The sequence below is a fragment of the Anoplophora glabripennis genome, unplaced genomic scaffold (genome assembly GCF_000390285.2).
Source record: "Anoplophora glabripennis isolate ALB-LARVAE unplaced genomic scaffold, Agla_2.0 scaffold2, whole genome shotgun sequence".
In the NCBI taxonomy this organism is placed as follows: Eukaryota; Metazoa; Arthropoda; class Insecta; order Coleoptera; family Cerambycidae; genus Anoplophora; species Anoplophora glabripennis.
In genome coordinates, this window is record NW_019416325.1 from 1,235,687 (window position 1) to 1,249,489 (window position 13,803).

Consider the following 13,803-nt stretch of genomic DNA (forward strand, 5'->3'; position numbering starts at 1 on the left):
TTTGTTCGTTACTGTATGCAGTAACGAACAAACAGATTTCGTTTCTACCTAGACCCGTCAGGATATCAAAAACAGGATCGGACTCAGTAAGTGAACCAAAATCTGACATTACTACACTTTACGCATGTTATTACAAAACACTTCTTGTGATAGAGGGCTCAGTTAAACATAGCCTAGCACGCTACGGCTTGCCGCAAAAGTCATCCTTCTTCTTTCATGAACCTAACTAACCGACCGTGGTGTTTGTTCGTTACTGTATGCAGTAACGAACAAACAAATTTCGTTTCAATCTAGACCCGTCAGGATATCAAAAACAGGATCGGACTCAGTAAGTGAACCAAAATCTGACATTACTACACTTTACGCATGTTATTACAGAACACTTCTTGTGATAGAGGGCTCAGTTAAACATAGCCTAGCACGCTACGGCTTGCCGCAAAAGTCATCCTTCTTCTTTCATGAACCTAACTAACCGACCGTGGTGTTTGTTCGTTACTGTATGCAGTAACGAACAAACAGATTTCGTTTCTACCTAGACCCGTCAGGATATCAAAAACAGGATCGGACTCAGTAAGTGAACCAAAATCTGACATTACTACACTTTACGCATGTTATTACAGAACACTTCTTCTTTAAGTAATTGCTCTTATGTTACTAAACAAAAGAAAAGAGCGAGAGAGTGGTATGAGATTTTAGTTCAACTCCCTATTGATAGATGGCTCAATTAAACATAGCCTAGCACGCTACGGCTTGCCGCAAATCCGTTTCACTACTATATTTTTTGCCAGCTAAATTATTTTGTACAAAATAATACAAGCCATGTTTTTTGTTTTTTGCTATCGTTTTATGGCAACAAATGTAACATACGCATTAATACAGAAACTAGAGGTATCGGGTCGAACCAGAGAGGCCCGAGGCTGCAAAAATGCTCTGCGAACGACTTGAGCCGTTTCAAATATTTGAAATATTTCACGAATTAGAAATTATTTATCACTGTTAATATTAAATTAAAGCTATTGACCTGAGTTTTTACAGGCGACGCCGCTGGTTAATATTAGGGAGATAATTCATGCAGAAATTCATTATCGGTATCTTTAACACAATAATGACCTCTACCAAATAATTGCAAAACCTTGTGTGTTTTCTGAAATAGCCTTTAATAAGGAAATTAAAAAACCGTTTTATAGAACAACCATTATATTTATTATAATTACACGCATTTTAATATACCCAACGTACATATAATTACGAAAGCTATATTACGCTCTCTAATTGCAAAATCATCCTATACAGTTACGTAAAAAATATGATACATTTTTTTTTGTATCGCAGTGAAATAAACAGTCGGTTTCTAATAAATCTCATTCCTTATCAATTTCCACAACCCATAAAGCAAATCTTGAATCTCATATGTTATGTGTCACATATTAACATAGAACCTAAAAACGCGTTATCTCTTTAAACGATAACGATTTTCCAGAAGTTAAAGCCACAAACAATCTAAAAGTCAGACGAAATCGCACGTTAAATGTAGAAATTCCTCACGTTTTATCAAATGTCAGATTTTATCTATAAAAAGTCAACGAAATAATATTCATTATTTGTGCTGTCAGAAACAGCGTCTTTAGAATATATAATTTTGTGAAATATTACAGTAATTAAATAGTAAAAAATGTAAACTATTATATAGAAACATAGAACGCACGTGGTACCAAAACTGTGCGAAACCAGGTCGGTGCATAATAGAAAACATAATATTCTAATTCAACTCTGGATGTTGGAATGCGTTATGAAAGTACGAAATGATTTTTTGTGAACTTTAAGACCAGATAATAAAAGTAATAATGGTAAATTCCTTCACTGCACTGGAAAGGCCGTGGTGGGACCGTTTTCCTTGTAATAAATATTATGAGGCATATTTCAGTAACGAGGTTGATGCAAAAAACAATTTAAATATTTATCAAATCGAAATTAACGCTCGTTACTAACGCAACAAAAATGCGGCTTACTCGATACAACCTGATCGGCAATGAAAAATAATATGGGAAAGGTCTTATTAATTATTAGAGTAACGGGATCATCGGCACTTATGTAATATTGAGTTGCGATACCCTTACGCTGCAAGACGAGCTCTAATTTTTAACGGCATATGCAAAAAATATCGTGCGACTAGTAACACTAGACAACGGGAGACGATAAAGAAAATTATGTGGTCGACGACCCACTGCACCGGATTGCATAAAGTTTACCGCAAAATGAAATAAGCGAATGCTTGAAAAAACAATGTTAAATAAAAAACTGAAGCAGTCACAGCACAACCGTAATAAAAATTCCAAAGAAACATTAAACGATCGTCCGGTATCTGCTGCTAGACAACGAAAATATTAAACATTGGTTAGACATGATCGTGTTACCCGAATGACCAATAGATTTTGAATAGTTGTTTATCGATTAGTTTTGGTAGACTACAAACGCTGTAAACAGGTAGATACATTTCACTAGGTAAAGTGCATTAATAGATTTAAGAGAACGACGGAAAAATATTTTTTTTTAATAGGGAAACAAAAAAACTCCTGTAGTATAGTCTTTCCGAAGTCAGTTGAACATGTATAAAAACGCCTAGCAATGCATAAAATTTAATGAGTTTCATAGGCGTCCCTAAAAAAGTTTTCTGCTAGAGGTGAAAAATAATAATAATTTGTATATGATGTAGGTATAGAAAATTTCTATTTTTTCTTTGTTCATTTGGCCAACAACATATTTTAATAATTTATGTCCTCAATTTTCTTTACATAAATTATAAATTGTCTGTCGACTTACATCCCTCGTCATGTCATCGATATTTTTAATTATTTTTTTCGCTTCCTTTACGCAATGACCTTGTTTAATAACACGAAAAATTGTGGACACTGAAATTTTAGTTAATATGTGAATTCTATTTATAATTTCATTATCTAATTGTTCATTTTCTTCCTTTTTTAAATAATCGTAAATATTTAACACTTAACATGTAAATCTTTATTTTTAAATTCTAAATCTGTTTCATCAAAAACCGGTTTTACTAATTCAATATTGTCTGACGGTATCTCGTTTTGTTCCGTTTCAAAAGGTCTCCAAAATGCCATGTTGTAATATTAGTAAACCAAATATCCCTCTCATTTTTCCCTTTCGCAATTGTAATATGAATGATTAATAGAAGGATGCCTATAATAAATTAAAATTACCTGAATCACACCAAATTCCGCATTGCTACACTGCACTGCTAGGCAATTTGTCAACAACTGAAATTTATGGCCGGTCGCCCAGTGCGGCTGTGTTTGTGCGCCGTTTGCCCACGCGCACTTTCTTCATCTGGACGACCAGACCTGTATATGGGTATGGCTAAATAAATATGGGAACAAGTTTTTCAAATATTTCAATGCCAAGTTGCTGCGCAGGGACCGAATCTGATACATACTACCTAGCTCTTTCGTCTTAAATTGAGATCGGAAAGACTATACCTACTTAGTACCTATAGTGATTAGTTTTTGTCAAGGGTGGTAATAGGACAGCAAGAACACAGGATATTTCTGAACCAAAACTTTACATTTAACTTACTTGGACAATAAACTCATTTGCTACAACGGAATTTTACAATGGGGGGTAACTGAACTCATGTCGACGCGGGCAAGTATTACTTAAATCTATGAATGTACTTTACTTGAAAGTAGTAAGATATCACAGAGAATAAAAACTACCAATCGTCAAAATTGGGCTTGAGGTTCACATAGCCTACAATTAATACCTAGGGAGAAAAGACCGGGTAAAGTATGTTCATTTATTTATCTTTTAAAAGAGTGTTAAAAAATAAGACGGCTTGGAAATTTCGAAATATATTTTTCCACTAATGAAATGTTATGTAAACATAGAATCAAATATAATTAAGAACCGATGATTTCTTTGAGAACTATGACTCAATTCAATTTTTAGAAATTTAATGTACATTTAGTGCTAAAGAGATATTTGGTTTCTCTTCGTCAAACATTGCAGTCCGTCATTGGAAATTCCAAACTCTTTATCAAATATTACAACATACTGTTAAATTAGGTGTAACACATCGGCAAATAGTACGTATTCTCGGACATAGTTTGGAAAGCAGACGGACAATAAATAAATTCATTCACAAATCCCAAATTCCATAAATGCACCGGGCAGCCGTCCAAGTGTTGTTGGATTACGTCTAAGGTGCGCGAAAAAAAACCTTCGGGTAGTCTTACGTATCAACAAATATAAAAATTCTTGGCACGTATGACAATGGCCGAATAAATATAGTTATAGCTGCATTTTTAACAAGATATATATGCGTACATAATAGTCAACGTATTAATTTTCATTACTACGCAAATATTAAAAAAAAAACGTCTGTCCTGATTCTGGATTTCTGTAAATCTATTGTAAATTGCCATATTACTGGTCAATTACTTTGTTATTGATTCAATGTTGTTGCCATTAACTTCAAATAAAACAACGACGGACAATCTAAATTTATTTATAATTGACGCGTTAACTTTAACGACGAGACAATAGATAAAAATCAATGCAATAAAGGCGATGTTTATTAAATGCCTACAGAACAAACAGATGGACTCAAAATAATCACAAGGTTCTGCTCGCTCGATCTTACTGTGAGAAAAAGCGAACCAGAGTAGCTTAATCACACAAATCGTTGGACACTGTTCGAAATTCACCCATGTTCCGAAAAGAATTCGTTAACCTTTCGAAAAGCTCAAAAGGCGTGAAAATCTTAATCCGTATTTCAAATTTCTACGAAATTTAGTTAAGCCCAAAACACTCAAAATTAAAACTACAAAACGGCCTTAGGGGCAACACAAAAATTTTCAGCAACGCCCTCAACCCATAGAGGGATGGTTTTCTAAATTTTTCGAATCTAGCGCGGATTTTACTACTGAACGGAGCCAGCGTCGAGAGTGATCGAACGTCGACCCGAGGACCATGCTAATAACCAGTGTCGGATGGTAGTCAGCTCCAAATTAATTTTATGCATTGTATTGTTCAATAAATCTCACAAATTTTTCAAAAACCAAATTCCAGTTAAATTTCTCCTAAAAACTGAGTCAATCTCACCGCTCCCATCGCTTATATAGCACACCTACTACCCAGACATACACGTATAAAAAAGCATGTCAAAGTAGATTGATTCCCTCGTAAATTCTTATCTAAGAAGAGAATGAGCTGTCGGTGCCAGAGAAATTGTTTGTGCAACTTTCACATGTGGACGTAGCTAGATAATTGCACTATTGCAATGTGAGTTACAGCCTCTATAAAAATTAACGACATGACGACAAAGAACAAACATTCGAGATATAATCTTAAAGGAAAAGAATGACTGTGTTTAGTTGATACAACAGTTCTGTAATAATTGAAAAATTGCTTAAAATATATTTTTTTATTTTCAATTCCATTGGCTTCTTCCATCTGCGGAATAGCGTATTAGGTAATTGTTAATTAGCATGTACAAATTGAATGTTTCACCGACACCCATAATTTGAGTATTTACGGACATGTCTACGTTTGTAAATGACGTAAATGACCAGAAACTTCCACGTAACGAAATAGTTATTGTAAAAATAATATGTTTATTTTTCGGTTTGTCTTGTCGAGACACAAAAAAACATGCGAAGTTAAAGATCAATTCTTCATAATTATTTTATTATCTGACAAGGTAATGTACATCACCTTGCTAGTTACACAGACAACTTAATTTTAAAAGCGACTATTAAAGGAGCATAATAAAAATTGTCGTATACATTCTAAACAATCGAATACTTCTTGACGTTTAACAATGCAGTGGATTTGGCTTCTTACGAGCTTAGGATATCCGGAATATTCAAATGTATGCATCACGCGACGTTTTCTGAATATGTAATTCTTAATCCTAGAATTTATTTAACATAAAAGATGCACTATTAACGCTTGTAAAACTAATCGAATTTGATACCTCATTACGTTTTATGAGAATAACACCTATTGTACTTTAGACATGAAATATATCAATGTCACGAATTTATTTTTGTTTTATTTTACCTTTAGTTGTACTTCCTTGTACGAGTACTTCATACCGCGTGAAAATTTGAAAATGAGAAATTAATTATTGTTTTTTATATAAAAAGCATAACCACTGACCTCGCGAAATTCATCCTCCTGTACAATGAAACTGTTTATTAAAAAACGCTAATTTTCATTAAGGAAAATAAATCGTTCCAATAGAACTTATTACACGAGGCTAGTAAGTAAATTTATATGTTGTCCTTCACCTATTATTACAGTATAAATGTAGGTAGCACACGTACATACGTGTTTCTACACTAAATTACTCTTGCGGTACCATGCTATCATATTTATCTAATCAGTTTAAGAAGGCGAAAACAATAAATAATATTTCTTAAACTAAAAATAGGGATGAATATTGAACAAAACTAAATAGATAAGACACATATTATCTCCAAACGTATTGTTACCAAAAAATTATACTATACAACAATTGAGGTTTATTTCTGATTATGTCCGATAACATACACAGCATTTTTTTACACTCAACTATTTAATAGTTTAACGATAATGCTTAATAACATCCCAGATTAACAGGGAAGCCACCAATCCGAAAATAATAATCCTTGCGAGTTATTGTTTGAGGGGGACATCGGACGATGACCTTGGATTTGACCTTGACATTCAAGGTCATTTGAAGGTCAAACCTATTTTTTTAAATGGGAAACTCTATATTTGACCCAGGATTCAGAAAGAGCGCAAAATTTTACATTTAAATAGGTACTTTGAATGACCTTCATACGTTAGTACAAGGACAAATATATTTTAAATTACGCACCTGAATATCTCTTCAGGGAAGCCGCCAATCCGGAAATAACCCTTACGAAAATGGTTGTGTTCGAAGGGGGATATCGGATTGTGACCTTCAATTTGACCTTGACCTTCAAAGCCATTTGAAGGTCAAGTCTAATTTTTTAAATAGGAACCTCTATTTTTGACCTCGGATTCAGAAAGAGCTCAAAATTGTACGTTTAGATAGGTACTTAAGGCTCGTTGATAAGTACTTAAAGCTCTTGTTCTTCGTCAAGGTCAAATTGGATACTGTCCGATGTCCCCTTCCCCCTCCGAAACCAACAACTTTTGTAAGGGTTATTTTTGGATTGGTGGCTCCCCTGACGAGATATTCAGGTGCAGGTTTAAAATATTTTGTCCTTGAAATAACCCGCTTTGAAGGTCATTCTAAACAAGAGCCTTAAATACACGTAAAATTTGGGCTTTTTTCGAATCGGGGGTAAAAAATAGAGTATCCTATTTAATAAATTAGATTTGACCTTCTAATGACCTTGAGGGTCAAGGTCAAATTTAAGCTCACCATCCGGTGTACCCCTCCGAATCCAGCAACTCTGGTGCCTTCCTGACGAAACATTAATATGCGTAATTTAAAATGGGACACCTTGTTTATATAAAAATATTTTATTATTTTGAGTGATATTAAATGTACTTTCTAGTGTATGTTTATAACAATTATGATGTATTTCTTCCTATTCATGCAGTTAGTGACAGTCCACAATAAACGTCTATATGTAACTATTGCCTTTATTGTGTTGACAAGAGTACAGGCTAGTCACCTGATTATCAAAATTATTTTTAGACCCTGCTCGTCATATGCAAGAATAAAAGTAACAAGTTTTCTTATGCTAATTTCAATTTCATTTGGAAGGTCCTTGGCATAGATATTATTCGATTAGTTGACACCCGGACTAGTTTAAGGAGTTCAATTTTGTTTGTGGCTTCAGCCTAGCAACAAAAAAAATCTGGTACAAAAAGCGATTAGATATATCATCATATATGTATATTAGGGTGGCCCCATAAAAAACGATTATTTCTTTCTTCGTATCTCTTGTGAATATATGTTAGTTTATCCTGTTTTAGGAACCCCCTCAAAAAATCAGCTCAAGTTCGCTCAAGATTTTCGTTATTTTATCATTTTCTAGTTTGAAAAAAATCCCGATTCTGAAAATTTCAAATCGATATTTTAATTTCTAAAGATCACTCAAAGTGTACCTGTTTTCGAGCGACCTCTAAAAAATAAATATCAACGAAGTAATAATTTTTTTTTTTTTAATTTGATGAACAAAAGAATAGAAATATATCACGAGACACTTAAATTTTAAAAAATTAAAAAATTATAAATTATTCTCGGTGCGGTAGTAAATTTTGCCTCGAGAAATGTCGTGATTTATTTCTATTCTCCATCAAATTCAATAAAAAAAATTATTAGTTCGTTGATATTTATTTTTAGAGATCGCTTGAAAACATTTTAGGTACCCTACCTTTAAAGTTAAAATAATTATCAGTGACCTTTAGAAATTAAAACATCGATTTGAAATTTTCAGAATCGAGATTTTTTTCAACCTAGAAAATGATAAAATAACGAGAAAAAAAATTTTTTGAAAAAATTTAATTTGACGATTTTGGAAATTTTTAAAAATCTTGAGCGACCTCTAAAAAAATATTTTTTTGAGCTGATTTTTTGAGAGGGCTCTTAAAACATGATAAACATATTTTCACAAGAGACACGAACAAAAAATAATCGTTTTTTTTTGGGCCACCCTAATGTATATATGGTACTAGTTTTACATTGTAACCATCGTAAATTCAATTCATAGAATCAAATCAAACGAAACTTCACTCTACATTATTTAAACATTTGAAAAGTGACTTTATTTCAATGTTTAGAAGTCTATTTGAAATCTACATTATTAGAACACGTAGTAGAATCAAGATGGCATTGAAATCGAAAGAATTGTGTACTAAACTATACATCATTCCGCTAGGAAAAATTAATTTACTAATTCCTTTTAATATTCGAATAATACACTCAAATTTTATCTTCTCGATATTAGCATGAAGTAAATAAAATGTTACTAATGGCTAAGTGGAACGCGGTTCAGTCATGTCACCCTAATTATTTTTTTGCGCTTTATCGTAAAAAACAACAATATCGCAATTAACGATAAGTGTGAAGAGGCATTGATTATTTTCAATATATTGCTTTACTCACCGAAATCTATATAATGCGTAAAATGTAACAATTTTTTTACTCGAAATTAAGCGAAAGTCTTAATTTTATTAATACAAAAAGCTATTGTTACCATTGAACACAAAACTAATGCCCTGAAGTTTCCAGCTGATTCTTACGAAACAGTTAAAGCCGATGCATAACAGTCATAGCGGAACAAAAAAAATATTGATCCGGTTATTGAATTTTTGTGCCGATGCAATGCCGATATAATTGTATGGACATGGACTGTAACAAATTAATGATGGACTATAAATCTATTCTAAACACGTTCGAAGAGGTGCTAGAGGTAAAGACATTACTTAAAATAAGAACACGGCAGTTTAGGTAACAAGCACTTGGTTGTGCCTTTCTATTCATAGACCATTATAATTACTAAATTAAAGATAACCTGTAAAGGAATCATTTTTTTAATTACAACAGTTTGTCGATCAATCGGTTACCTACTTTCGAAAATTCAGATTGTTCATTCATCGATCGTGTTATTAGATACCGTAAAAATTAATAATAAACAAAGACTTGAGGGCATAACCGTTTTTAAACAATAACAGTAAACTAATAGTATTTAATAATAATTATGAAGTAGTTTCAAATCTCTAATTTTTCTAGGATTCCAGGTTGCTGGGCATCCCGATGAACACTTTTCGCCTGCACTGAATGACTTGACAGGAATTAACGAACGTTTAATCCGAGGTAGTACATCAATGTGCATTTACTGCATCGTATAACATGCACCATTAGTTACAAGTGGTGGGCACAACTGACCTACAATTTGTAATTTCTTGGATACTCTAGCTATACGCCGCTCAGGATGTAGGTTTAACAAATGGATAAGTTAGAAGGACATAAAAGTCTCTAGTCACACTATTAATGTAAAATAAGTGACGATTCCGATGACAAATTAAACACATAATAGTTTTAAAATTTGCGTCATTGTGTACACATTTGCGTAGGTAACGAAAACTGAATTATATGTAAATGCTTTCTACGTATACATAATTTGCTTAAAATTGTAAAACAGTCTGTATCCTTATGTATAGGTGTTAAAGTTAATTTATAAGAAATATTTGGAATTTTGAACAGCAAATAGTACTACTTGTACTATTTTGATTGAACTGTTTTTTACATTCAATTCCATAAAAATATCTACTCGTAAACCGTAGTAAACTTGTAGTTTTCATAAACATGTAAACTAAAACTAACCATTCTGGAGTTACAGTTAAAATGATTTAGATCAAATTGTTTTTACTGACAGAAAATCAGATAAAACAAATATTTTTATTATAAAAAATATACTATTACTATTACTTGCAATTAATATCCGTATAAATGTTAATTAGTATTAAACATTTCAATATCAACGTGTGTAATTGAAAATAATCAACAAAAGTCCGACCATAAATTTCAAACACAAAAACAAATTCTAACAGGTAATATTAAGGTATAATTATTGTAATGGACTATTATTTAAATATTTCGAATATAATAACTAATTATTAAAAAGCACGGTCATTGACGATGAAACAAAACTGAATTTATGGTTGATACGTTCAAAGAGTAACGAAACTCGCCGAAACTACCCGAACGCATCGAATCTGCTTGTGCGCACCAAGCGAGCTTGTAAAATAGCAAAACAGAACATAAAATATTTGACGGGCCCATTAAACAGCTTGTATAATTGTAGTAATAACCCTCACCTTAACCAATTTATGTTATTTATAGAATAAATTATTACATCTACACAAAACTTAGATATGTGACAAAACTTCAGTTCATTCGTGTATAGTAGAAGAATATGTTCGCCTTACAACTTTGCGACATTTCAAAAAGTAGTTTATACCTTGTAGATTGTAGACAAGGCTGGCAATAGTGGCAATACGAATTATTAACTGTTTTTCTACGTTTCTTTATATAAAGACAAAACGACTTACCTTTTGCATTCTTTCGTCAAAAAGCTCATGGAGTCGTACCGCAAACCACACTCGTAGGTTCACTACACTGCACACACTATTTTACAAAAGTTATTGGACTTTATTACGACATATTAAATACACTTTTAATAAAAATGCATCACACTACACGCCGTTACAACCATAAGCTACCGACAGCAAAAGAAGTTCACCGATATGATGAAAACTGTCAAACATAGACGCTTCGCTTTTGTCTGGACTAGCGTTTCCAGGAACGGCCATCTGGATTGTTTACGTACTAGTCTACATGTCTTCAATTTCTCCTGTTTATGTTTTGTGAAATAGTTTTACATTTTTAAATTGAATTTGTTCGGTTGTTTGGAAAAACAAAAATTACATTTTTATGGAAAAATATAAAGATATCTTTATATAACTTTGATATTAATAATACGGTAATAATGTTAAATATTAATTATTAGGAATAAAATTATATTAAAAATAATGTTTTTGGCAGATGTCTCGGTTTTACTCTGTAAAAATGTGAAAGGTAATAGAACATATTAGGATAAAAGAAATACAGAATGTCTAAATTCACTGTTTAAATTGCTTTTTTGAGCAAATTCTCAAATATTACAATTACAAATGCTATTAAATTTAATTTTGGTAAGGGTATAAGGTGAACAAAAAATTATTACTAGCATTGTTCCATGCATCAGTGACGTACCGAAGGAGAGATTTTGAAACAATTTTCTGCTCTTATGGAGTTTTTGAAGAAATAGGACGTACTTTTTTATCTAAGTGCTATTAAAACATTTCGTCATTTTGTCGATGTAAACCTTGGCTAGAGAAGCTATTTTAGAGATCGTAAAGATATGTCTCAATTCTAAGTAGGAGGCCATCACGGCCTACTAGACAACCGGAAACAGATAACTTGTATGTCACAAAGGGAAGTAAATGGGGTGTAGAGATTGTTTTCTTTAACGAACAGCATAGAAACTAGAATGTGCATTATATATGCGCTAACATTATGATTCATGTAAATTAATTTTATTGTAACAATTATGGCTGTCAGTGTGACCTCGTTATGCAGCAAAAATGTTTTACCTTGCAGATAGATTTCCAAGTACACGTAGACGTGTTTTAAAGAATTTGTGGCTTGGACTCATTTCAAATGATAAATAAATTTTATTGACAAGGGACATAAACATTCTACAAAATTACATTATGTAACAGATACCTACATGATATAAAATATTGCTCCGTTATCTAATCTCGTCCGTGAACGATGATCCGTGCCCATTTTAGCTTCTTCGTTTGAATACAATACATATTCCTGCCCCCACTAATATCGAACAATTTAACTACAATTTGAAAAATTGCGGTATTTATTAACCTGTCGCCATGTGACGAAATATATCGAATTATATAATTGCAAAGCTCACGATGACCTTCATGCGATGCACTAACAAATAGATAAATAATGTTATTGTTAATAATTATGTCTAAGTAGAAATGCTAACGGAAACCATTCGGGTATGGCGTCATTTTTCTTGAAGTTTCCTTTTTATCACGACCTAAATTCGTTTGCAAGTACATTAAATTTTTGTGGCTTTCCGAGATATTTATTTATTAAAAAATGATGTAAAATTCAATCTACAGAGCGATTATGACGTAAGATTTTCACAAAATAAAGGAAAAAATGTAAAAATCTGTTTAGATTTCATTCTGCACATGAATAAACAGCTTACAATTCAACTTAAGGTATTTTAATAATTTTATTGCTTAACAAAGAATTGTAACAATTTGCTCGGTAATTACTTTAATATTGCTTTAACTTAATCTCCTATTTCTCGAATTATGAGTGATTAGTCGGTGTGTTTACATAAATATTATAGCTACAGCATTTACTAGATGTTTAATCTTAAATGATAGATCAACGCGTCTACATCCAGCTCGAGTGTTTTCAATTAGAATTTCTAATATTTCTTATAAGACACGACCCAAGGCCACAGTTTGGTACAGAGAAATTTCCGATATGCACAATTATGTAAAAATATTCTTTTCGTTATATTAATTAGGTATTTACATACCCCATAGTTTTCTTTCCAAGTAATTGAAATAAATTTTTGCATATGCGAAGGAGCCTATTTGAAACCCGGTCAAATTTGTGTGCATGATTTAGTTTTGACGTGTCTCCATGTTTTAAATGAGCCACTCTGTACTATTTCGTCTGACCGGATAAATTGTGAAGTCTCGACGGATATAACGAGAAAAATTTGCAAGAGGACTGTTGTTACTAGATGGATTGAATCGGAAACACGTAGCCTATTTAATTACAAATAAACAAGGTGTGCCATAAGACATACAACGTTTTTAAAGGAAGTGCAGACCACATCTGTCTTGACAAAAAAAGCGGGATGACTAGTTATATCAATGAGCCGACCTAATTCTTCGAATAATCCCAGGTAGCTCCGACTTCAGTATTTTTTGCGGTTTAGATCAAATAAGGAAATGGCAAACTTCACTCACAGATATTTTATGAAAGACACTTTTTATGTTCTAAAGGATGATATTTGGGTGTGGTCTGATCATTAGTGTAGGCTCTGAATTTCGCCTGTTTTGTTTGTAAATTTTTTTTTACTCATATTTTTTTTCTGACGCTCAACGAATACTTCATTACCAAAGTGTATGTAAATAATTGCTTCTAGTAAACTGTAAAGTTTTATTAACACAAAATAACGTTTACGTATTACGTTTCTTGGA